General features: G+C 39.0%; 1 protein-coding gene across 1 annotated transcript in view; it reads right to left on the bottom strand.

Moving 5' to 3' along the window:
* pxylp1 (2-phosphoxylose phosphatase 1) overlaps nt 1-22,327 on the bottom strand; it is a 202,391-nt gene extending 180,064 nt beyond the window's left edge. The window contains exon 1 of the mRNA XM_073040931.1: nt 22,031-22,327. The gene's annotated coding sequence lies outside the window, so the exon portion shown is untranslated. The remainder of the gene's footprint in view (nt 1-22,030) is intronic.
* Nucleotides 22,328-24,727: the final 2,400 nt, after the last annotated feature.

The raw sequence follows: 24,727 nt of genomic DNA, 5'->3' as shown, positions 1-24,727 counted from the left end.
GTTCAGGACCCAAAAGTACCAAATATCATTTTCTGCATAGAACAAAGAGTGTGCTGGTACATGTAAGGTAATGGCGAATTGCAACAACAATACATGCCTTCACTCAAGCACGACTCCAAACGTATGGAAAGTGATTCACATCTCACCATTAACCTGCTGCCAGAGAGCAGTGTGGTAGAGCACAGACTTATAGAACCATACAGCATTGAAACAGGCCTGTTAGCCTAACTGCTCCATGTCAAACATGATGTCCCATCTAAGATAGTCTCATTTGCAAGCATTTGGCTCATAATCTTCGGAACGATCCAGGTACCTGTGCAAAGGTCTTTTAGAAGTTGTTATTATACTTCCTTTAGCCAATTCTTCTGGCCGCTGATTCCACACAGACAGATGCCTTTGTGTAAAAATGTTGCACCCCAAATAATTTCCCTCCTCTTACCTTAAGATTCTGCCCTCTAGTTCTTAATACCCCAACGATTAACTGCATTCACCCTGTCTCTGCCCCTCATGATTCTATATACTTCTATAAGATCACTACTCAGTTTCATATACTCTAAGGAATAAAGTCCTAGCTTGTCCAACCTCTCCCTATAACTCAGACCCTCTAGACCTGCTAACATTCTTGTAATTTTGTTCTGCACTTGTTCCCCTTTAATAACATCACTCCTATACCAGCACAAAAAAATTGGAAGTAACACTCCAAGTGTGGCCTACCAGTGTCCTATACAATTACACCATAATCCCCCAACTTCTATACTCAATGCAAGGACAGGTTGGCATGTGAATGTTGATCAGTTAGTATGGTTTTTTTTGGATTCTTTAAGAAAATTGAGTTCAAAACAAACTTTGCATTTGCAATTCTTTAGATCAGGGACTATTCAGGCACCAAATCCAAACTGTCTGAGCTTTGCTTGATTGGTAGTAGTGGGCTCCTGAACCTCTTTCACAATCCTAGTGTGATTCTGCTCATTCTGCTCTTTTGTCATTTAGACCGACCAACCTGAAGTCCTTCTATTTATCACTCTATTTATACTCCTTTCCCATTTTCAAATTAATTATTTCTCCCTCTCCTTCTAAACTCTTCAGGCTGCTTCAGGACTGTAGCAGGTTGAAGGCAAATACTTCTAATCTTGTGGGTGCTCCATGATTTGGATATTGTGGCATTCAACCACCAAAAAAACCAGAAACATGAAGTAAGAGCTGGAAGCAACCAAGCCACAGCTCTCATTTTTATCCTCATTCAAATTTGGCTTGAGAACACTCAGCATAAGTAAGTACCAAGCCTGCTCTTCTATGGCTTCTGCCAAATCCATTTGTTAATGGAAATCATTCTACTGTGGCCCATCCAGTCATTTACTTAAAATGAATATCACCATGAGCTCTCCACACTGTTGGTTTCTGCAGCTAAAATAAATTTAACCAATTCATTAACAAAATTATATATCCTCTAAATTAGCACTTGTAAGAGATTTTCCCTGAAGCCTGATCCTGCAAGTAAGATGTTTTACTTATCTTGAATCAAGAAACCAGAAAAACTATATTGCATATATTTCATATCTGCTAGATGAATATCGTCAAGAATAGTAGAGATATGGCTTTTTATGTAATTATTGTTAGAATGTAAAGGAATTGGCCACAGGAATTAAAAAGATAATTATCAGTCTTGCATTGGGGATAAAAGCATTGCTAGGTTTAATAATGCATAGGTTAAAATGGCCTGCTGATGTTTGAGCACTGAGAAAATCAGTACAAAGAAAACATGTCTATGTTTGAAATCAACTGATCAATAGTTAAATTACGTGTGGAATTAAATCACATGACATTATCAACAAAGATCAGGAAGAGCTGATGTCCTCGTTAGTATCTATCTATTAATCAACAAATCCCAAAATAATCATTATTTCTCTTTGTGGAGCCTTGCTCTGTGCAAATTGGTTGCCATATTGGCAACAAATCAAGACCACATTTCAAAGATAGCTAATTGCTCATAAATCAATATGGGATTTCCTGTCTCTAACAGTGAAATGTTGTCTTGATTCATCCCAGATGATTCTGAGGCCATGAATATACTGTATATATTAAATACGTTTTCTCTTTGATGCTGGGGAGCCCCGCCATTGTTTATCCAGTTTACCCATTTCTGAGAGCACAATGTCTAATCAGGCAACTGCTCACCCTTCTCCCCGGTGATGTCAGGCAGACTCACTGGAATTCTGTATAATAGGATTAGTGAGGTTTGGTTGAATACATTGGAATTCAGCATAATGAGATTGGTGAGGTGTGAAGGGACACTTTAAAATTCTAATCAATAACAGAGAATAGACAATAGGCAGTAGGTGCAGGAGTAGGCCATTCGGCCCTTCTAGCCAGCATCACCATTCACTGTGATCATGGCTGATCATACACAATCAGTACCCCGTTCCTGCCCTCTCCCCATATCCCTTGATCCCGCTATCTATGAGCTCTATCTAACTCTCTCTTGAATGCATCCAGAGACTTGGCCTCTACTGCCTTCTGGGGCAGAGCATTCCACATATCCACCACTCTATGGGTGAAAAAGTTTTTCTGCATCTCTGTTCTAAATGGCCTACCCCTTATTCTTAAACTGTGGCCTCTACTTCTGGACTCACCCATCAGCGGGAACATGCTTCCTGCCTCCAGCGTGTCCAATCCCTTAATAATCTTATATGTTTCAATCAAATCCCCTCTCATCCTTCTAAATTCCAGTGTATACAAGCCCAGTCGCTCCAATCTTTCAACATATGACAGTCCTGCCATTCCGGGAATTAACCTTGTGAACCTACGCTGCACTCCCTCAATAGCAAGAATGTCCTTCCTCAAATTTGGAGACCAAAACTGCACACAATACTCCAGGTGTGGTCTCACCAGGGCCCTGTACAGCTGCAGAAGGACCTCTTTACTCCTATACTCAATTCTTCTTGTTAAAAAAGCCAGCATGCCATTAGCTTTCTTCACTGCCTGCTGTACCTGCATGCTGGCTTTCATTGACTGATGTACAAGAACACCTAGATCTCGTTGTACTTCCCCTTTTCCTAACTTGACTCCATTTAGATAGTAATCTGCCTTCCTGTTCTTGCCACCAAAGTGGATAACCTCACATTTAACCACATTAAACTGCATCTGCCATACATTTGCCCACTCACCCAACCTGTCCAAATCACCCTGCATTCTCATAACATCCTCCTGACATTTCACACTGCCACCCAGCTTTGTGTCATCAGCAAATTTGCTAATGTTACTTTTAATCCCTTCATCTAAATCATTAATGTATATTGTAAACAGCTGTGGTCCCAGCACCGAACCTTGCAGTACCCCACTGGTCACAGTCTGCCATTCCAAAAGGGACCCGTTAATCACTACTCTTTGTTTCCTGTCAGCCAGCCAATTTCAATCCATGTCAGTACTCTTCCCCCAATACCATGTGCCCTAATTTTGCCCACTAATCTCCTATGTGGGACTTTATCAAAAGCTTTCTGGAAGTCCAGGTACACTACATCCACTGGCTCTCCCTTGTCCATTTTCATAGTTACATCCTCAAAAAACTCTAGAAGATTAGTCAAGCATGATTTTCCCTTCATAAATCCATGCTGACTCGGACTGATCCTTCTACTGCTATCCAAATGTGTCGTAATTTCCTCTTTTATAATTGACTCCAGCATCTTTCCCACCACTGACGTCAGGCTAACCGGTCTATAATTCCCTGTTTTCTCTCTCCTTCCTTTCTTGAAAAGTGGGACAACATTAGCCACCCTCCAATCAGCAGGGACTGTTCCTGAATCTATAGAACATTGGAAAATGATTACCAATGCATCCAGGATTTCTAGAGCCACCTCTTTAAGTACCCTGGGATGCAGACCATCAGGTCCCGGGGACTTATCAGCCTTCAGATTCAACAGTCTATCCAACAATGTTTCTTGCCTAATATAAATTTCCTTCAGTTCATCCTTTACCCTAGTTCCTTTGGCCACTATTACATCTGGGAGATTGTTTGTGTCTTCCCTAGTGAAGACAGATCCAAAGTATCTGTTCAACTCATCTGCCATTTCCTTGTTCCCCATAATAAATTCACCCGTTTCTGTCTTCAATGGCCCAATTTTGGTCTTAACTATTTTTTTGCTATTCACATACCTAAAGAAGCTCTTACTATCCTCCTTTATATTCTTGGAAAGTTTACCTTCGTACCTCATTTTTTCTTGGCTTATTGCCTTTTTTGTTATCTTCTGTTGCTCTTTAAAAGCTTCCCAGTCCTCCGGTTTCCCGCTCATCTTTGCTATATTATACTTCTTCTCTTTTATTTTTATACTGCCCTTTACTTCCCTCATCAGCCACGGCCGCCCCTTACACCCCTTAGGATCTTTCTTCCTCTTTGGAATGAACTGATACTGCACCTTCTGCATTATTCACAGAAATACCTGCAATTTTTGTTCCACTGTCTTCCCTGCTAGGGTATTGTTCCATTGAACTTTGGCCAGCTCCTCCCTCATAGCTCCATAGTTCCCTTTGTTCAACTGTAATACTGACACATCCGATTTTCCCTTCTCCTTCTCAAATTGTAGGTTAAAACATATCATATTATGGTCACTATCTCCTAATGGTTCCTTTACCTCGAGGTCCCTGATCAAATCCGGTTCATTGCACAACACTAAATCTAGAATTGCCTTCTCCCTGGTAGGCTCCAGTACAAGCTGTTCTAAGAATCCATCTCGGAGGCACTCCACAAACTCCCTTTCTTGGGGTCCAGTACCATTCTGATTCTCCCAGTCTACCTGCATATTGAAATCCCCCATGACAACTGTATCATTACCTTCGCGACATGCCAATTTTAACTCTTTGTTCAACTTCCACTCTCCATCCAGACTGCTGTTTGGGGACCTGTAGATAACTCCCATTAGGGTCTTTCTACCCTTAGAATTTCTCAGTTCTATCCATACTGACTCTACATCCCCAGATTCTATGTCCCCCTTACAAGGGACTGAATATCATTCCTCACCAACAGAGCCACCCCACCCCCTCTGCCAGTCAGTCTGTCCTTTCGATAAGATGTATATCCTTGAATATTCATTTCCCAGGCCCTGTCCGCTTGAAGCCTTGTCTCAGTTATTCCCACAACATCGTACTTGCCAATTTCCAACTGAGCCTCAAGCTCATCTACTTTATTCCTTATACTTCGTGCATTCATATATAATACTTTTAATTCGGTACTCCCCTCTCCTTTCATATCAATTCCTATTTCACTTGGCCATACTGTACGATCTCTTCTTGAGCTTTCTACTCCATTGATTCTGTTGTCCTTTTTAACTTTTCTTATTTTCACTTTCCCTTTAACTCCATCCTTATATTTCCCATTTATGATGGGCTGCCACATATCCTCACTTATTTATTTCTCTTCCCATGACTAGCTTGAGTAACCATGAAAGGGGAAAAAAAGAGGAGTATCTTAAAGTTACAGTTTGCTTGTCTATATGATCCTCTATATGAGAACAACTCCAATCTGCTAGTCAAATTTGCAGATGACATGACATTGAAAAGCCTTATTTCCATCAATGATGAGACAGCCTGCAGAGGAGAAGTCAACATCGTGACACAGTGGTGCCAAGAAAACAACCTCTCCCTCAATGTCAAAAAAAACGAAGGAGCTGATCATGGATTACAGGAAGAACTGAGATAGACTTGCCCCTATTGACATTATATGGACTGTAGTTGAGAAGGTAAGTAGTTACAAGTTCCTAGGTATGCACATCACCCAGGATCTCACCAAAGAAGTTTGTCATGAGTCCCCAGAACCTCAGGACTTTTTATAGGGGTACCATTGAGAGCATCCTGACTGGCTGTGTCACCGCCTAGTATGGGAACTGAACTACCCTCAATTGCAAGGCATTGGAGAGAGTTATGCGGACAGCCCAGCACATCTGTGGATGTGAACAGTCCCCTATTCAAGACATTTACAGCAGGAGGTGTGTTAAAAAGGCCCAAAGGATCATCAGGGACTCCAGCCACTCGACCACAAACTGTTTCAGATGCTTCCGTCTAGCAAACAGTACTACAGCATTAAGGCCAAGACCAACAGGATCCCAGAGAGCTTCTTTCACCAGGCCATCAGGCTAACCAATACTCATTGATTTGATTGCATATTTGGCTGTGCATACATGTATACAAAACAATTATGTATACAATTTTAGTGTTTGGGCAATGTCCTCCCATATTTCCCTTCCTTAATGCTTGTACCTAGCGACGGAGACACAACATAAAGATTTTTACTCCCTCATATTGTGAGATGGATGTAAGAAATAAAATTCTAATTCTATATTCTGCTGAACTTTCTATGCCCAAGTTCCTTCAGGAACCTACCCTACATGCACTCATCATCTTTAAACAAAGGAAGCTGTAAGTATTGAAAATTCTACCTCATATCAAGCAATGTGTGGCAGCAGATTATCTACTGCTTTACACAGCACTTGATTTTTGGGTCTCTTTTGTACTGGTTTATTTTTTGATTTTGAGAAGAACTATTGACTTTTAACTCCTCACAGGTAAAGATAAAAAACCCTCTGAACTGATTACATTACAACAAGGATAGGATAGCAAACATGAATGGTGGCTGGGATATTCAGGTGTAAAAAAATATTATTTTTTATTGGAATGAAGAAGTTTGCATCAGTAATAGTACTCATGAAACTACCAAACTGTTATAAAACCCATCTGGGTTAAGGAAGAAATATGTCATCCCTACTCAGATTGATCAATGTCTAACTCCAGGTCTACAGCAATGGGGCTGGCAAATAATTGCCTCCTGAAATGAATAAACAGGCCAATTGGCTCAAGTCCATTGGGAATGGGCATTAAACACTGACAATGCCAGTCCTACCTATATCCCATGAATAAATGATGACCTCAGTGGGTCAGACCACTACGATCAAATTATTTAATTTTAAACATCCTATTAATGGCTAGCAGTCAACTTTCAAGATCCACTTTAATTCCAAGGAGTCTTCCTACACCCAATTAAAATTTCAGAACAGAACTCAAACCATCACTAGGTAATCAACAGGTTCTGTTTTTACAGATATTCTGAAGTCAATTTTGTCTCTACCTCAGAAAATGCAAATATTACTCAATATTGTAATGTTCCTCAACAGCACTATAACAAGTGGCATCAAAACGCAGAAGGCTGTTAAGAAAGAATAATTATTAACAGTGAAGAGAAAGAGGAAGCTACTTCTGCTATTCGTAGGAACAAACATTTACAGTCCACCCTCCTTATCTGCGGGGGATTGGTTCCGAGACCCCCCGTGGATATCAAAAATCACTGATGCTCAAGTCCCTTATTTAATCTGTCTCAGAGCGGTGGTCTTTATGACCCAGCGGAACCCCGGACTTTATTTTACATGTATCGGGAGACTTCCGGTGGCTGTAATGAAGTAGGTTGCACTAGCTACGTGCTCCGAAATTATTTGCATACTTTGCTGTTTAAACCTATCTCAGTGAGAACACCATGAGTAGAAAGCCGTCAAAAAGAGAGACTACTTTAGAGACTTTGACTGAAATGATCCAACAAATGTCAGAGAAACTCGAAAAATTGGATAAGCTGGATGACTTGGAACCCAAGTTTGATTTGTTACAGAATTCCTTCGACCTGGTTAAATCTGAACTGAAAACGCTTAATCGGAAACTTGGAAGTATACAGCAGACTGTGAATGACTACGAAATTCATATTAAGCAACACGAAGAATCTCTGCCGGTGTTGCAGAAGGATATTGAAGGTTTCAAGAGAATTTCTAAGGAACAACTTTAAAAATACGACGCGTTACTGAAGAACCTTACAGATCTGGAGACCAGGAACCGAAGGTGCAATATAAGAATTCTTGGACTTCCTGAAAAACTGGAGGGTAATCAACCTATCGATTTTTGTGCTCAAATGCTGAAAGATTTATTCCCTGATATATTATCGGAATTACCAAAATTTGAGCGCGTTCACCGAGTTACCCCTCCTAATTGGGACGCTGCCAAACCTCGCTCTATTATAATTCGCTTTTATGACTATCAGATTAAAGAACAGATCCTTCGTGAATCAAGGAAGAAACGTATATTACAATTTCGTGATCAACAGTTTCGGATCGTTCAAGATTATCCACCGGAAGTTCTAAGAGCTAGACAGGCTTTTAAAGAGGTCATGTCTGATCTTTTTAAGCTTGGCTGTCGCCTTTCTCTCAGAGATCCGTGTAAACTCAAGGTTACTACTTCTGATAATAAGGTTTCTTGGTTTACGAAGCCTGAGGAAGCTAAGAAACTTTTACAAAGTCTCCATGCTTAAATTCAACTTTGAGTTGTTTTATGTTAAATGTTTTAATTTCAGGTGTTCAATGAAGTAATTGGCGTTTTGTTGATAACAAAGTTTCTTGGTTTCACGAAGTTTTAATCATTTGGTTGACTAAGTAACTGGCACCTTGTTATCTCTCAAACTATGCAAAATATGCAGGCAGACTGCATCCACTTTCTCTTTTGCTGTTTTTCGCAGCTCTTTTTAAACAATATGTTATATTCTCTCAGTGTTATGTAGGAAGCTATCTAAACCGCTTCCCATTTTAATTATCTTCTATTTGTTTCTTTACTCTTTTTTTGCACCCGCGAGTATCTGTTGTTTTACTTATTGATTTTCCATATTTGATTTTCCTTATCTGTCTTTCCTTTTTTACCGAGACTAATACTTATATTTTCCCATGGTTTTTTTTATCGTAATTAGCAAACTTATTTACTTTGATTTTTTTTTGTATATATATATTTACAATCGTTTATTCAGCGCAGCTATACATATATATTTTCTGGAGCCACGGGAGTTTTGGGTTGGGAACGTTAGAATTAGTCTCCAGCCTCCCTTGGCTGATTTCTCTCTTTGGGGGGAGGGAGGGGGGAAATGGGTGCTTCTATAAAGCTGATTGGATGTTTTTACTGTTTTACTTATTCACTATCTACATGTCTGTGATTACCTTTTATACATTACTAAAGGATACTTGATGGATTCTTTTATTAATATACTCAGTTTTAATGTGAAAGGTCTAAATAACCCTGTTAAACGAAATAAGATTTTCTCTTATATCCAGTAACTTAAAACTCATATAATCTTTCTCCATGAAACCTATATTCGTAAAGATGATATTTCACGTTCTTTCAAAGGATGGAAGGGTATACATTTTCACTCACCCTCTCAATCTAGATCGAGAGGCGTCTCTATCCTGTTTGATCAGAATTTATCCTTTATTCAACATAATGTAATTTCTGATACAAATGGGTGCTTTGTTATTGTTTCGGGTAGTCTTGAGAATAAACTAATCATATTTGCGAATGTATACGCTCCAAATACAGGTGACTCCTTGTTCTTTGAACATCTTTTCTCTTTTCTGCCTGATTTGAATCGGTATTCCTTAGTGATGGGTGGAGATTTTAATTTTTGGCTTGACCCTATATTAGACCACTCTTCAAGTAAAACCCCTGTCACTAATAAATCAGTCCTACTTTTTAAATCTTTTTTATCTCAATGTGGTATTCTTGACGTGTGGCATTTTTTACACCCCCAAGAAAAGGAATATTCATATTTCTCTCAGGTTCATCATATGTACTCTCGGATTGATTATTTTTTTATAGATAGAAACTTGCTTCCACTGGTTCGATCCTGTGATTATAAGGAGATTGCTTTGTCTGATCATGCACCTGTGCTTCTGGCTTTAAGATTACCTGTTTACTCTGTGCCAAATAGAAGTTGGCATTTTAACTTATCATTGTTATCTGATAAAAATGTTCTAAAGTTTTTGGAAAACCATATTACTTTTTTCTTTAAAGAAAATTTTAAAGGAGATACCGCTGGCAATATAGTCTGGGATACTTTTAAAGCATATATTCGTGGAGAATTTATCTCTTACTCTACCTATATAAAGAAAAAAGCTGACAAAGAAAGGTCTGACCTAGCAGCGGTATTAAAAGATCTTGATCGAAAGTATGCCCTATCTCTAGATCCAAGTATATATAATAAGAGTATTGAAATCCAATCCAAGTATAATCTTCTGCTGACTTACCCAATTGAACGACAGCTGTTGAGAGATAAAACTCAATTTTACATTCACGGGGATAGAACTGGTAGTTTATTAACCAATCGCTTAAAATCTTTTACAGTTAATCGTCAAATCACAGAAATTTTTAAAGATAATGGAACTAAGACATCTGACCATTCTGAAATTAACAACGTATTTAAAGACTTTTATCTTAAGTTGTATCAGTCTGACTCTTCTTCAGATGATACCTATACGAATGCTTTTTTCAGTAATATCAACATTCCCACATTGTCTGCTGATAGCCTAACACAGTTAGATCAGCCTATTTCCAATGAAGAAGTGGCTGAGGCTATACGTGCTTTACATTCTGGTAAGACCCCAGGACCTGATGGCTTTCCTGGGGAGTTTTATAAAACTTTCACTACGTTACTTACACCTTATTTATCCTCTGTTTTATCAGAGTCCTTTAAATCAGGTAAACTCCCTCAATCTTTTTATGAAGCTTTTATTTCTCTTATTCAAAAAAAAATAAAAATCCAGCTGAATGTTCTTCATACAGACTGATTTCTTTATTAAATGTTGATGCAAAAATTTTAGCCAAAATCTTAGCTCGAAGACTTGAAAATATTCTACCATCTATTATATCACATGACCAGACAGGACTTATTAAAAATTACTCACATGTTAATATATGTCGGTTATTGAATGTGATATATTCACCATCCAAAAAAATATCAGAGTGTATATTATCCTTAGATGCAGAAAAAGCCTTTGATAGGATTGAGTGGAATTATCTTTTTAAGACCTTAGAAAAGTTTAATTTTGGGCCTAATTTTATTTGTTGGGTTAAATTAATCTACTTGTCTCCTTCCAGAGACAGAGAAGCAGTTTCAGCGACAGGTTGCTATCGATGCAATGCTCCTCAGACAGGATGAAGAGATCAATACTCCCCAATGCCATTCGGCTTTACAATTCAACCGCCAGGAGTAAGATATGTTAAAATGCCAGGGTTAGGACTCAATGTATTTAAGTAAACTACTTAAGAACTTTTTAAAAGCTATTATTAATGCTTTTTGAGAAGGTGATTTTAGATGCATATCATATTTTTACTGAGTTAAGTATTGTATGTAATTAGTTTTGCTACAATGAGTGTATGGGACATTGGAAAAAATGTTGAATTTCCCCATGGGGATGAATAAAGTATCTATCTATCTATCTATTACTAACTCCCAAATTTCTAAGCCCTTTAAATTACAGCGGGGAACTAGACAAGGATGTCCTCTTAGTCCTTTACTTTTTGCTTTAGCTATAGAACCCTTAGCAATAGCACTTTGAGAAGCTAAGGACATTTCTGGTATACTAAGGGAAGGTATGTCTCATAAAATTTATTTATACACTGATGATATTTTACTTTTTATCTCTAACACTGAAACTTCTTTACCTTTGGTTCTTTCTTTAATCTCCCAGTTTAGTTCTTTTGCAGGATATAAGCTGAACCTACATAAAAGTGAGCTATTTCCTTTAAATGACCTAATGTCATCAAATGCCAAATTTCCGTTCAAAGTTGTTACAAGTCAATTTGCATATTTAGGTGTAACAATTACTAAAAACTTCAAGAATTTATTCAAAGAAAACTTAAACCCCTTATTGAATTATGTGAAAAAGACGTTTTCTAAATGGTTTCCTCTTTCTTTATCCCTAATTGGCCAAATTAATTTGATTAAAATGAAGATTCTTCCTAAATTTTTATATCTTTTTCAGGCCTTACCTATTTTTATTCCTAAGACGTACTTTGATTCTTTAGATTCAATTTTAACCTCTTATATTTGGAATAATAAACAAGCTCGTTTAAGTAAAGTTTACTTACAAGGAAATAAAGAGATGGGTGGACTAGCCCTACCCAATTTTAAGTTTTACTATTGGGCTGCCAATATAAGGAATATTACTTTCTGGTCCTATTATATTTATCGCAAAGATTGCCCATCATGGGTCTCCTTAGAAGTTAATTCTGTAAAAAATTCCTCTATTGTCTCTCTTCTTGGATCATACTCTTCTTTTTCAGCAAATAAAACAACAGATAACATAATTGTTAAGCAAACTTTAAGGATCTGGTCTCAATTTAGAAAATTTTTTGGTTTAGCGAATTTTTCATTATCATCTCCCATTCTCCTTAATTATTTTTTTTATTCCTTCCATGACTGATAAAGTCTTTAAAGATTGGGATGAATTAGGTATTAAGTGTTTTTGGGACCTGTTTATCTCAGGATCTCTTGCTTCATTTGACCAATTGGCAAATAAATTTGCACTCCCAAAATCACATTTTTACAGATACCTTCAAATTAGAGATTTTCTACGTTTCCAATTAGCTACTTTTCCCATAGGTCCTGACAAAAATTTACTGGATGATCTTTTAAATTTAAAACCTTTTGTTAATGGTTCTATTACCGGTATCTATAACTTGTTGATTGATTCTAGACAAGACTTTTTAGATAAAATAAAAAAAGCTTGAGAGGATGACCTAAATTGTCAGATTTCTGATGATAGATGGAATAAAATTCTTAAACGGGTTAATAAATCATCTTTCTGTGCTCGTCATTCTCTTCTACAATTTAAAGTGGTTCATAGAGCTTACACTTCAAAACAGAAGCTCTCCAGTTTTTACCCGAATGTTTCTCCACTTTGTAATAAATGCAACTCTGCTGATGCCTCTTTAATTCATATGTTTTGGTTTTGCCCTACAATTGTAAAGTTTTGGCGGGAAGTATTTCATACCTTCTCTCAACTTTTTAGGGTCCAATTTGACCCAAATCCCCTTACTGCCTTGTTTGGTATTATTGCAAATGAAGATATAACTTTAAATACTCCTAACCTACAGGTTTTAGTTTTTACCTCTCTTTTAGCAAGGAGAGCAATCTTGCTTAAATGGAAGGAGTCTACATCTTCAATGGCTACGTGATATTATGTCGTATTTAAATTTAGAAAAGATCCGCTGCTCAGTCTTAAATTCGAAACAATCTTTTTATGATATTTGGGGACCTTTCCTAAATTACTTTTCCAATCTATAAAGTTTAACAGTGCACAGACTTTTATGTATATTTTTATCTTCTCTTCTTAAGTGAATATGTTTTTTTTAATTATCCATTGTCATCCATCAGCTTTTTTCTTTGGTAGTTGGTAGGGGGTTGACTTTTTTTTAATATATATATATATATAAATTTCTTTTATGATGTATGACCTATCTTTAAATTTTTGATTACAGAGTGGTATACCTTTATGTGTTATGCTATAACATTTTGATCAATTTTATTACAATATATGAATGTACACAAGTTATGTTGAGATGTATCTATGTGTTGCACTCTGTAAATCTTTTTTTTTCTTCTGAATAAAAATATTGTAAAAAGAATGAAAGAAGCATGTATCAGTGCGGTGGTCTTTAGGACCTGGCGACGCAGCTCTGAATCTGCAGTGTTCACAAAAATAATCATGATCACCATTGAAAATAAGGTGGAAATAATAAAGCAATCAGAAAGAGGTGAAACGCCATAAGTCATTGAAAAAGCGTTAGGCTACAGTCGGTCAACGATCAGAACAATTTTAATGGAGCATGTGAAAGGCACTGCCCTGATGAAAGCTACAATTATTACTAAGCAACGCAATGGTTTAATTACTGAAATATGTATGTTTCTTAAGTGTTTTATATGCATAGAAAGGGAAAATATGTACTATATACTAAGAAAAACGTTTGACTAACTGACGTTAAATAATACCGGATGTACCTGTTCCGACTTCAAATCTTACTAAAAGACAGACTCAGGAATGGAACAAACTCATTCATAACCTAGGGACTGCATGTACTTTTAAGTCATTTCTAGATTACTTATAATACCTAATACAATGTAAATGCTATGTAAATAGTTATTATACTGTATTGTTTAGGAAATAATGACAAGAAAAAATAGTCTGTACAGCAACAACGAGTGCTGGAGAGAGAACTTCCGGGTTTTCCCGATCCGCGGTTCATTGAATCCGCGCATGCGGAATCCGCAGATAAGGAGGGCCGACTATATATGTACATTGTACCATTGAATTTAACAATACCATAGGAACTCATTTGTATGTGTAATTCTTCATAAGTCAGGTGCTTATAACCTTGGGATAGCCTGTGTTTATCATGTAGCTACTTTTGAAATTGACAATGAAAGTTGACAGTGAAATACAGGATTATTATTTCTTTTATTAAGTTCTTCAATTCTTTCTGGATTGTTGAATCTAGAAGGAAGCAGCATTACTTCATAGGAAACAACATTATCCAAACTCACAAGTGTTGCTATGACAGCAACAGATTTGGTATTTACAGTATATTATCTGGTCATACAGGTAATAAAAGGAATTGCCTGTTCTGCTCTCTAAAGCTTATGTAATTTCAGATGAAGAGAATTTGGTTGGGCCCAGTTGAGGAAGTTGATAGTTATAGAGTAATACAACACAGAAACAGACCCTTTGGCCCAAATGGCCAACCATATCATCCTCTCTGTTAGTCCCATTTGCCCACATTCAGCCCATAACTCTCCAAGCCATTCCCCTCCATGTACCTATCCAAATGCCCCTTAAATGTTGAAACTCTACCTGTCAACAACTCCCTCTGGCAACTCTCGCCAGTTACTCACTGCTGTCTATGAAAAGAAACTACCTCTCAGGCCTATTTTAAACCACTATCCTCTTATCTTGTATCCGTGTCCTTTAGTTTTGGACTCCGCAACCCAGGGGAAAAACCTATGACCATCCGCCTTATCCCCTCATGATTTTAAAAAGATTAATGAGGTCAACTCATTCGCCTAGGCACCACAAAATCAAGATATAGTACGGCCAACCTCTCCCTTTAACTCAGAGCCTCTAGTGCAGGCAACATCCTCATAAATCTCTTTTGCACCCTCTCCAGCTTGACAATATCTTTCCTATAACAGGACAACTGAAACTGTAACAACATTCTAAAAGCAGCCTTACCAATAACTTATATAACTGCAACATAATTCCACTGCTCCTAAACTGAATGCCCTGACTGATAAAAGCCAGCATGTTTAACATCTTCTTCACCACCTGTCTTCTTGAAGCAACCCTTTGCACATTTACTCCCAGGTTCATCTATTCCACTAGACCTGTCAGTGCCCTGCCATTCACTGTACACATCCTACCCTGGTTTGAATGTCTAAAATGCATCACCTCACACTTCCTTAAGCTGAACACTATATACCATACCATTCCTCAGCCCATATTCCTAACTGATCAAGATCTCTTAGCAGTTTATTTTAACCTGCTTCACAATCAGCAAGACATACCACCCCCCAGTTTCGTATCATCACTCTCACTAAATTGTATCGTGTACATTTACATCCAAATCACTTATATAAAGAGTAACAGTGGTCCCAACACTATGAAATTATGTAACTATGAAAATGGACATGGGAGAGCCAGTGGATGTAGTGTACCTGGACTTCCAGAAAGCTTTTGATAAAGTCCCACATAGGAGATTAGTGGGAAAAATTAGGGCACATGGCATTGGGGGCAGAGTACTGACATGGATTGAAAATTGGCTGGCTGACAGGAAACAAAGAGTAGCGGTTAACAGGTCCCTTTCGGAATGGCAGGCTGTGACCAGTGGGGTACCGCAAGGTTCGGTGCTGGGACCACAGCTGTTTACAATATACATTAATGATTTAGATGAAGGGATTAAAAGTAACATTAGCAAATTTGCTGATGACACAAAGTTGGGTGGCAGTGTGAAATGTCAGGAGGATGTTATGAGAATGCAGGGTGACTTGGAGAGGTTGAGTGAGTGAGCAAATGTATGGCAGATGCAGTTTAATGTGGATAAATGTGAGGTTATCCACTTTGGTGGCAAGAACAGGAAGGCAGATTACTATCTAAATGGAGTTAAGTTAGGAAAAGGGGAAGTACAACGAGATCTAGGTGTTCTTGTACATCAGTCAATGAAAGTAAGCATGCAGGTACAGCAGGCAGTGAAGAAAGCTAATGGCATGCTGGCCTTTATAACAAGAGGAATTGAGTATAGGAGTAAAGAGGTCCTTCTGCAGCTGTACAGGGCCCTGGTGAGACCCCACCTGGAGTATTGTGTGCAGTTTTGGTCTCCAAATTTGAGGAAGGACATTCTTGCTATTGAGGGAGTGCAGCGTAAGTTCACAAGGTTAATTCCCGGAATGGCGGGACTGTCATAAGTAGAAAGATTGGAGCGACTGGGCTTGTATACACTGGAATTTAGAAGGATGAGAGGGGATTTGATTGAAACATATAAGATTATTAAGGGATTGGACACGCTGGAGGCAGGAAGCATGTTCCCGCTGATGGGTGAGTCCAGAAGTAGAAGCCACAGTTTAAGAATAAGGGGTAGGCCATTTAGAACAGAGATGCGGAAAAACTTTTTCACCCATAGAGTGGTGGATATGTGGAATGCTCTGCCCCAGAAGGCAGTGGAGGCTAAGTCTCTGGATGCATTCAAGAGAGAGTTAGATAGAGCTCTTATAGATAGCGGGGTCGAGGGATATGGGGAGAGGGCAGGAACGGGTACTGATTGTGTATGATCAGCCATGATCACAGTGAATGGTGGTGCTGGCTAGAAGGGCCGAATGGCCTACTCCTGCACCTACGGTCTATTGTCTATTGTCTATTGACCGCAGGACACCCCACTGGTCACAGGTCTTGAGGCAGAGAATCAGCCTTCAAACTTCAGCACACACAAAAGGCAGGAGGCACTCAGCAGGCCAGGCAGCATCTTTGGAAAAGACTAAACAGTTGATTTCTTGGACCAAGAACCTTCATGTGAACTGGTGAAAAATCTCGGCCTGAAACATCGACTGTTTACTCTTTTTCATAGATGCTGCCAGGCCTGCTGAGTTCTTCCAGCATATTATTTCTGTTGCTTTGGATTTCCAGCATCTGCAAATCATCTTGTGTTTGTGCTACTAGCATCACCCTCTTCTTCCAATCATCGAGACAACTCTGAATCCCCTTTGCTCTCCCTGACCTTCCAGATCAGCCTTGCTCAAGTCCAAATAGATAACATCCACTGTTCTATCTTCACTTATCCCCTTAATTAGCTGTTTGAAAACTCCAAAAAGAAAAGAAAGATAAAGATTATTTGATCACAAACCAGAGAAAATCTGTAGATGCTGGAAATCCAAGCAACACACAAAAAATACTGGTGGAACTCAGCAGACCAGACAGCAAATTTGGAAAAGAGTACAGTCGACGTTTCAGGCTGAGTCTCTTCAGCAGGATCAGTCTTGCTGAAGGGTCTCGGCCTGAAACGTTGGCTGTACTCCTGTTGAAGGGTCTCAGCCCAAAACATCAACTTTACTCTTTTCTATTGATGCTGCCTGGCCTGCTGAGTTCCTCCAGTATTCTGAGTGTGTTGCATAAAGATTATTTGACCCTTGTACATTGAAACATACTGTGAAATGCATAGCTTGAGTCAACGACTTCCACAACCCAAGGATTTGTTGAGGCACACCATAAGTGTCACCATACATAATTCGCCCACAATTTACTAATCCTAACCTGTATGTCTTTGGAGTGTGAGAGAAAACCAGAGCACCCAGGGGAAACCGTTGTATGAGACAAAATGTGAGAAGGTCTTGGTGAGGGTGCAGAAGGGAGGGGAAGTTGAAGATCAGGTAATGAATAAGGGAAGGTTGGTCCATGAAGCGCAATCTTATCTCCATTTGTTACGAATCGCAAGTATATGTTATGTACAAAGGCCACTCGAAGTTAAAATAGATCACACATAGGCATTGCCAAATTAAAACCTGGTCCCTGTTAATGGTAGGCCACAAACATTAGTCAAAAACATGAGAATACTTATATGGAAGTAACTAAAAGATCTGTATAATTGCCTTCAATAAAAGAGTTCATAGAACAATGGAATGTGAATCTTCTTAATCTGTTAATTGCTGGGTTGGTTTCATGTCCATATCTCAATGCCTAATCTTTTCTGCTTTCATAATCACACTTTTCCCAACAGTGTCCAGTACTCTGAGGTTTATATCAATAATTTTGACATAAATATAAATAACCTGATGAAAAAGTTTACAGTTATACCAAAATCAGTTGCATAGTTAACAGCAAAGAAGAAAACTGACTGAAGATATCAGTGGATTCATCAATTGGGCAGAGGTGCGATGTTGTTTGAGTTTGCTGTCCACAAAGTTTTGAACTTAAGTGGATGCCTTAAGTCCTATTGACATAGATAGCTGCAGGCACCCTCACTATAGGGAGGTCATACTGTAGCCACCTACTCCTCAAAGGCTGGGTCACTTCCCTGTTTATCCTCCATTTTGAGTTTATCTGCCAATACCCAGTAGCTGAGCAGTGGAATCAACCCCCCCACCCCCCACCCAAAGGAAGAGATACTTCCAGCTAACAAAGTAGTTTAAACGCAGTTCATTTATTTTTACTATTACACATTTAAAGTTAGATAAAATTATTTAAAAATCATTTAAAACTCACAGAGGTCTTCTGTCTTTTAAAATATTTCCAAACTACAAATGCTTTCTAAAACATAGGTACACTTCACATAAGTTAAAAAAGACATTCCAACGAATTGCAGAGGAATAAATCGTCTGTTGCAGAAATCGAATGCAAAGGATACACTCCCAGTTCACCCCTTCTTATTGTCCCTTGACCATTCCTAACAAGATCTCTTACATTTATACTGATTTTTTTTGCAACTTGGGTAACTTCACACACATGATAAGTTTTTCAGATACCATTTCACAAAGACGGTCTAAAAGCTTCTGGTGACATAGATCACAACACACATAATTAATGCAGTGAATGCTGATTCTCCAGTACACAAATTTCCCAAGAACTGATAGATCAGCTATTTGATGTGCTAAGAGATAGCATCATTCTGGTCTTCAAGTTTCCTTGAGCTATATAACTTAGCCATCTGGTCTGATGCAGGACAATTATAATAACCCATTGCATCTTTTGAGCAGTTAGCCCAGTGCAGTAGACCAGCAGTCTGTGTTCTATCGACAGTGATGCTTGTTTGCAAAGCTGTCCTTTTATCTTCAGACTAACTATGGCTTGTCATTCACATTAAGAACTGAAGACTGGCTCCTAGTTACGACAACAAGCTGAACAAAGAATATTAGTCGTGCGTTTAGCCTACTCAAAAACAACAATTTGATCTCTAGGAGTGTCAGCTGCTGTGTTAGAAGATTGAGATTGGTAGAAAGCCCCTCATCCCTCCTCTCAGTCCTAGACAGTGAATATCCATCACAGAAGATGGCAGAATTCAATCCAGAAAAGTCTGCGGCAATGCATTAAGCAAGGCAAACAAGGAATGGGATATGATAAGACACTGAGGAGATTTTTTTTAAAGTGGAACCCAGGAGCAGACATCCATAGACCCTTAAAAATAGCAAAACATGTAGGTCATTTAAGAAGTCGAATGACATAATTTCTTTTCTAGCTGAGGTGAGAATGCAAAGGGAGAGTATGCTAGAACTGTATAGATTAATGCAATGATAGAACATTTGTGACACAGAAAGAGGCCATTTAGGCCAATGTGTTTATTCCAGTTGATAAAGCGTCCTCTGAGCCTTTCCTATTCATTGTCCTCTGTGTCAATCATATGGCTAATTGTTATAACATCTGCAAGCTTCTTACATTGCCTCCTACATTAAAATCTAAAGCATTAATGTATCCTATAGATAGTAATTCAACATGCATAAAGTAACATGTAGCAAAAAGTACCTGCCAATCATTATCCATCACATCCTGCTACTAAGTCAATTTTTGCCAGTTTATTGAACGTCAATATTTTTAACAAGCCTGCACTATGTGACCTTACTAAGAGGTCTATAACTATCAAAATATGAATACCACAGTTTACTAAGCTACAGGTCAAAAGTGACAGCAACAGGAGAAGCTACCAGATCATATGGAGGACATTGCAAAGGATGGAGATTTTAGCCATAGAAAAAGACAGGATAAGTTGAAGCTTTTTTTTGGAATACAGTTGGCAGAATGGAAATCTAAGTAAGGTGTATAAGATGATGATAACTCTATTTCCACTATCAAAGATGTCAATAAGCAGGAGATATTGTTCAAAGAATTAGAGAGAGAATGGGGATTTCTCATTCAGAGGTTGTGAAGGCCTGAAAAGATGGCAGAAATTTTCATTACATTTAAAAAGATATTGGAAAGGTGCCTCAAGTGTGAGAACATACAAGTCTGTAGAGCAGGAGGTGGAAATTAGATTAGTCTGGATAGCTGTGCTTTCAACCATGTAAGTTCACCTTAGAACTTGTTTCTTTGCCCAAGCTTTGTATTGTCCCGATCAATATCTCCTCTTTGGTATAATTATTTGCCAGAATGTGCTCTCCACCTATTCATACATAACAACATTTAATAAATTATGTCTTTGTCATTATAAGCACTGCTGATGATTACCCATATATATATTTATATTATGTACTCTTTCACTTCAGGTTATTTTTCCAGTGCAGTAGTTTGGAAAAGGTGCAAGTAAGGGTTTGCAATAACATTGTTTGAAGATCAGGGTAACCCTGCTCCACTGCTCTGGCTGAAACTCAAATCTCAGTCAATATCAACTAAAACATTATCTGCTGCTTTGGGAACTTTGCTATGATCAACGTGCCTGTCACCTTTCCCCGGTTACAGCTCTCATCTTCAAATTGTTGCCTTCAATCTGCTTTCATTTCTTCTGAGCTGTTCTGAGATTGTGAACAGGTCTGTAATAGCAGAATCCTTCCTTTCTTTAAAAAGCATGTTTATCCAACAATACAAATAAAACCAGCAGATTGTTTATTTTGCTTTCTTCTGCTGAAAATTTGGGACGCAATCTCTGCTGTGAGTCAGCTAAAGCTAATGTTGCATTGTTTTAGTTGCCTACATGGCATGGGTATTTTGGTATGTTCATCATTCCTAGCGGGGGAATTGACACAATTACCGTGACCTAGTTTGATTCTTCAATAGTATTTCCTCTGCATTTTCCCACAGGTAAACTTTTATTTCATTAAGTTCACTTGCTGCTTGTTCTTTATGTATAAAGTTTTACATTCTCGGGATATGAATAATTATTTTATTTATTTAGCGATACAGTGCGGCCCTTCAAGCCATGCTGCCCCAGCAACGGCACCCCAATGAACCCTAACCCAATCAGTGGGCAAATTTACAATGATCAATTAACCTCCCCATGTTCAGTGACCCAAATTGTTCCTGGCATTTCCTGTTTGTGTTTATACAATGACTTGTATGTCCGCAAATGGTCTCTGTAAAGTTACATCACCTGCTATACTCATTGCCTTTTGTTGGCAGGTACGGAGTTTGTTTTAAATACTGATGAGGTCAAAAAAGTATTAACAATTAATAATAATACATAAAGGCATTATTATAATAAGCACTTTATCCCGATAAAATTCTGTATATAAATGTTGCCATACAGAAAGCATCCAATAAAAGAATCATAAACACATTATTATAATCATATTATTCCAATTATTTAGTTTTTACAACAGAAGTATAACAATTAACACATTGTAGCGCTTAACAAACCGCCAATGTAATGCATTATTTAACAAAGAAGCACCTTCGAAAGGATTGCAAATATGTTGTTGTCCCCAATAACCTACCATCACTGCACTGCTAGAAGTATGAATCTTCTACCGTTTGTTATCAGTGGAGAGGTTAAAAATAATCCGCAGATCCACCTTAAACGTGTTGAGTGAGGAATATCACTTAGATCATGCCGCTCACTGTCCAAGCCAACCTTTTCTTTAATATTCAAACTGTGGGGTGAAGCAGCTGTTACTCGATCTAATTTCACCAAATTAAGAAGCAACTCTTCACACCCCAGGACAGCTCGGGTGTAAAGGGGAGCTACTCCTGGAGCACTACCCGAACCAATTGAGAGTGCTTACCTTGCGTGGCTCTGGAGTGTGACTGAGCAGAGCTGACAGCGTAGATCGCGCCCAACTCTTTGTGCTCCTTTTGCTTCCCTTTGACAGATGGTGACGCGTTGGGGGTGGGGAGAGCTCCAGTCGTTCCCATACTATCAGAGCCACGTCTCCCCAGAGACCGGAGTGAAAACGGTTTTCATGGAAAGCTATGAGAGGGGCTGCAGGGGTGAGTGAGACCTCAACCACAGGCAAACATTGAGAACAGCAGAACTCCTAAACCAGAGCCACTCACTCACTCACCTCTCTCCACCCAGCTCCCCACTCTCAAATCGTTTCCCCCCCCCCCCCCCTTCTTTCGGTTTGACTCCAACTACTGGGGAAAAGAAAGTATTTGTTTGAGTAAAATGTAATTGGCTGCCATCTACCGGTCGGGACAAAATACCACACCTGGAGTCAAAACACCTACGCACATCGCACAGGCCACCCAATTTTACTGAATGGCGAGGGAATTAAAACCAAGGTTTTTATCAAAGGTTTATTATTCATAGAATTTTGATATTTCTGAATATTGTACATATCTCTCCCATCTATTTTTACCAGTTTTTTTCTTCAATGTAATGGTTGCCACTGGGGTAACTTTCTTGACCCTGCAAGATACCACAGCGCAGATTATCAGCAATCAAAACGGGAAGTGCTGGGAATACTTAGGGGTCAATCAGCATTCTTGGAGCGAGAAACTGAGCTAATGTTTGAGTTCTAAGACCCTTCTTCAGACAAGTTTGTCAGCATGTGTTAAAGTCCAGGCACCTCTTTCTTTAGCAAAACTTGAGCCTAGTCCTGCAGAAGGTGGAGGCAATCCTGCTTTCCAGATACAATAAGAAGCATTTGTCAAAGGGATGGGCCAACCTGTCAAGGTTATGCAACATCACATGTATTACACTCTACACAATGTGACACCCAATAGTGACATAATTCAAGGAAGTGTAGCATTTATGGGTGAAGCCATTAGGGGAGAAAAATGAAATTGTGAGGGAAATGGGTTTCAGTGAATGAAAACTGAGAAGTAAGTGTAAATAGAGAAATAAACTGGAACATAACTTAAAGAAAGGAGGCTACGAACAACTAGCAGAGGGAATGGTGTTTGTAATCTGGGAAGGTGGATGGATGCATGGTGTGAAAGGGGAACCAGAATGGGGAAGGGGAGGAAAAAAGAGAAGAAGGGAGGGGGAGAAATTATTGTGAGTCTGAGAAATCGATGTTTATTTGTATTTATTTTATATCTTACATCCAAGGGAGTAAAAATCTTTATGTTGCATCTCCGTCGCAATGTACAAGCAATAAGAGGGGAAATGTGGGAGGATGTTGACCAAACACTAAAATTGTATACATAATTGTTTTGAATGCATGTATGTACAATCAGATGCAATGTACAGCCAGATATGCAATCAGATCAATGTGTATTGATAAATCTGATGGCCTGATGAAAGAAGCTGTCCCAGAGCCTGTGGGTCCTGACCTTAATGCTGCGGTACCATTTGCCAGACAGAAGCAGCTGAAGCAGTTTGTGGTTGGAGTGGCTGGAGTCCCTGATGATCCTCTGGTCCCTTTTTATGCACCTGCTGCTGCTGCTGTATATGCCATCAAGTCGGAGGCTTCCTAGACGGAATATGAGCTGTTGTTCCTCCAACCTGTTTGGCCTCATCATGGCAATAGAAGAGACCATGCACATGCTTGTCAGAATGAGAATGGGAAGTTGAACTGAAATACATTTGCAGCAGACAATTCAAAGGTTCTTGACATAGTGGGTCCCAATCCTTGTCAGGTCTCCCCAATGTAGAGAAGGCTGCACTGGGAGCACGAACTCACCACCTCTCTTCTCCCCACCTGTCCATCAACTCCCTCTAATGGCATGAAGATCGATTTCCAGCAAGTACTGAATCTCTTGTGTTTATAACAGAAGCAGTAATTTTAATTACTTGTTTGGTAACTTAAGGTGTAACAAATGTAATCTCAACTGAGTCAAAATTCCAAGCTGAGTGTGGCCTGTTTGTGACAAGGGAATAGCCAGAAGAAGATAAGACCACAATTAGGCCATTTGGCCCCCCAAGTATGCTCCACCATTCCATCATGAATGATTCATTATCCCTCTCAACCCCAATCTCCTGCCCTTTAAACTGTAAATTTTAATGTCCTTTCTAAACAAGAACCTATCAACCTCTGCTTTAAATGTATTCAATGACTTGGCCCCAGCTGCTGTGTTTGCCAATGAATTCCACAGATTCACCACACACTGGCTAAAGAAATTCCTCCTTATCGCTATTCTAAAGCGATGTCCTCCTGTACTGAAGCTCTGCCCTCTGGTCCCAGACTCCCCAGTAATAGGAAGCATCTTCTCCATATCCATTCTAACATAAAGTTTCACTGGACCCTCTCCAAAACTGCTCACAATACTCTAAGTGCGGCATGAACAATGCCTTGTAAAGCCTCAGCATTACATACTCACTAGACCAAGTTGACCAGCGACCAATCCAGACATCAGAAGTTTGAGAGGAGGGGATGTCCACTGACTGAGTGGGAAAAGGCAGCAGCGTTTCTGAGCTCTGAGCAGTGACCAATCGGCATCTGGGATTGATTAGCAAGAGCAAGTTAGAGGAAGGCAGGGGCAAGCACAGCAACCATTGTCTGAGTGGACAGAGTGTTGAGGCTTCAGTCAGAGAA

This window comes from Hemitrygon akajei, chromosome 3 (genome assembly GCF_048418815.1).
Source record: "Hemitrygon akajei chromosome 3, sHemAka1.3, whole genome shotgun sequence".
NCBI classification, from domain to species: domain Eukaryota; kingdom Metazoa; phylum Chordata; class Chondrichthyes; order Myliobatiformes; family Dasyatidae; genus Hemitrygon; species Hemitrygon akajei.
This window is presented reverse-complemented; position numbering and strand designations above follow the sequence as displayed.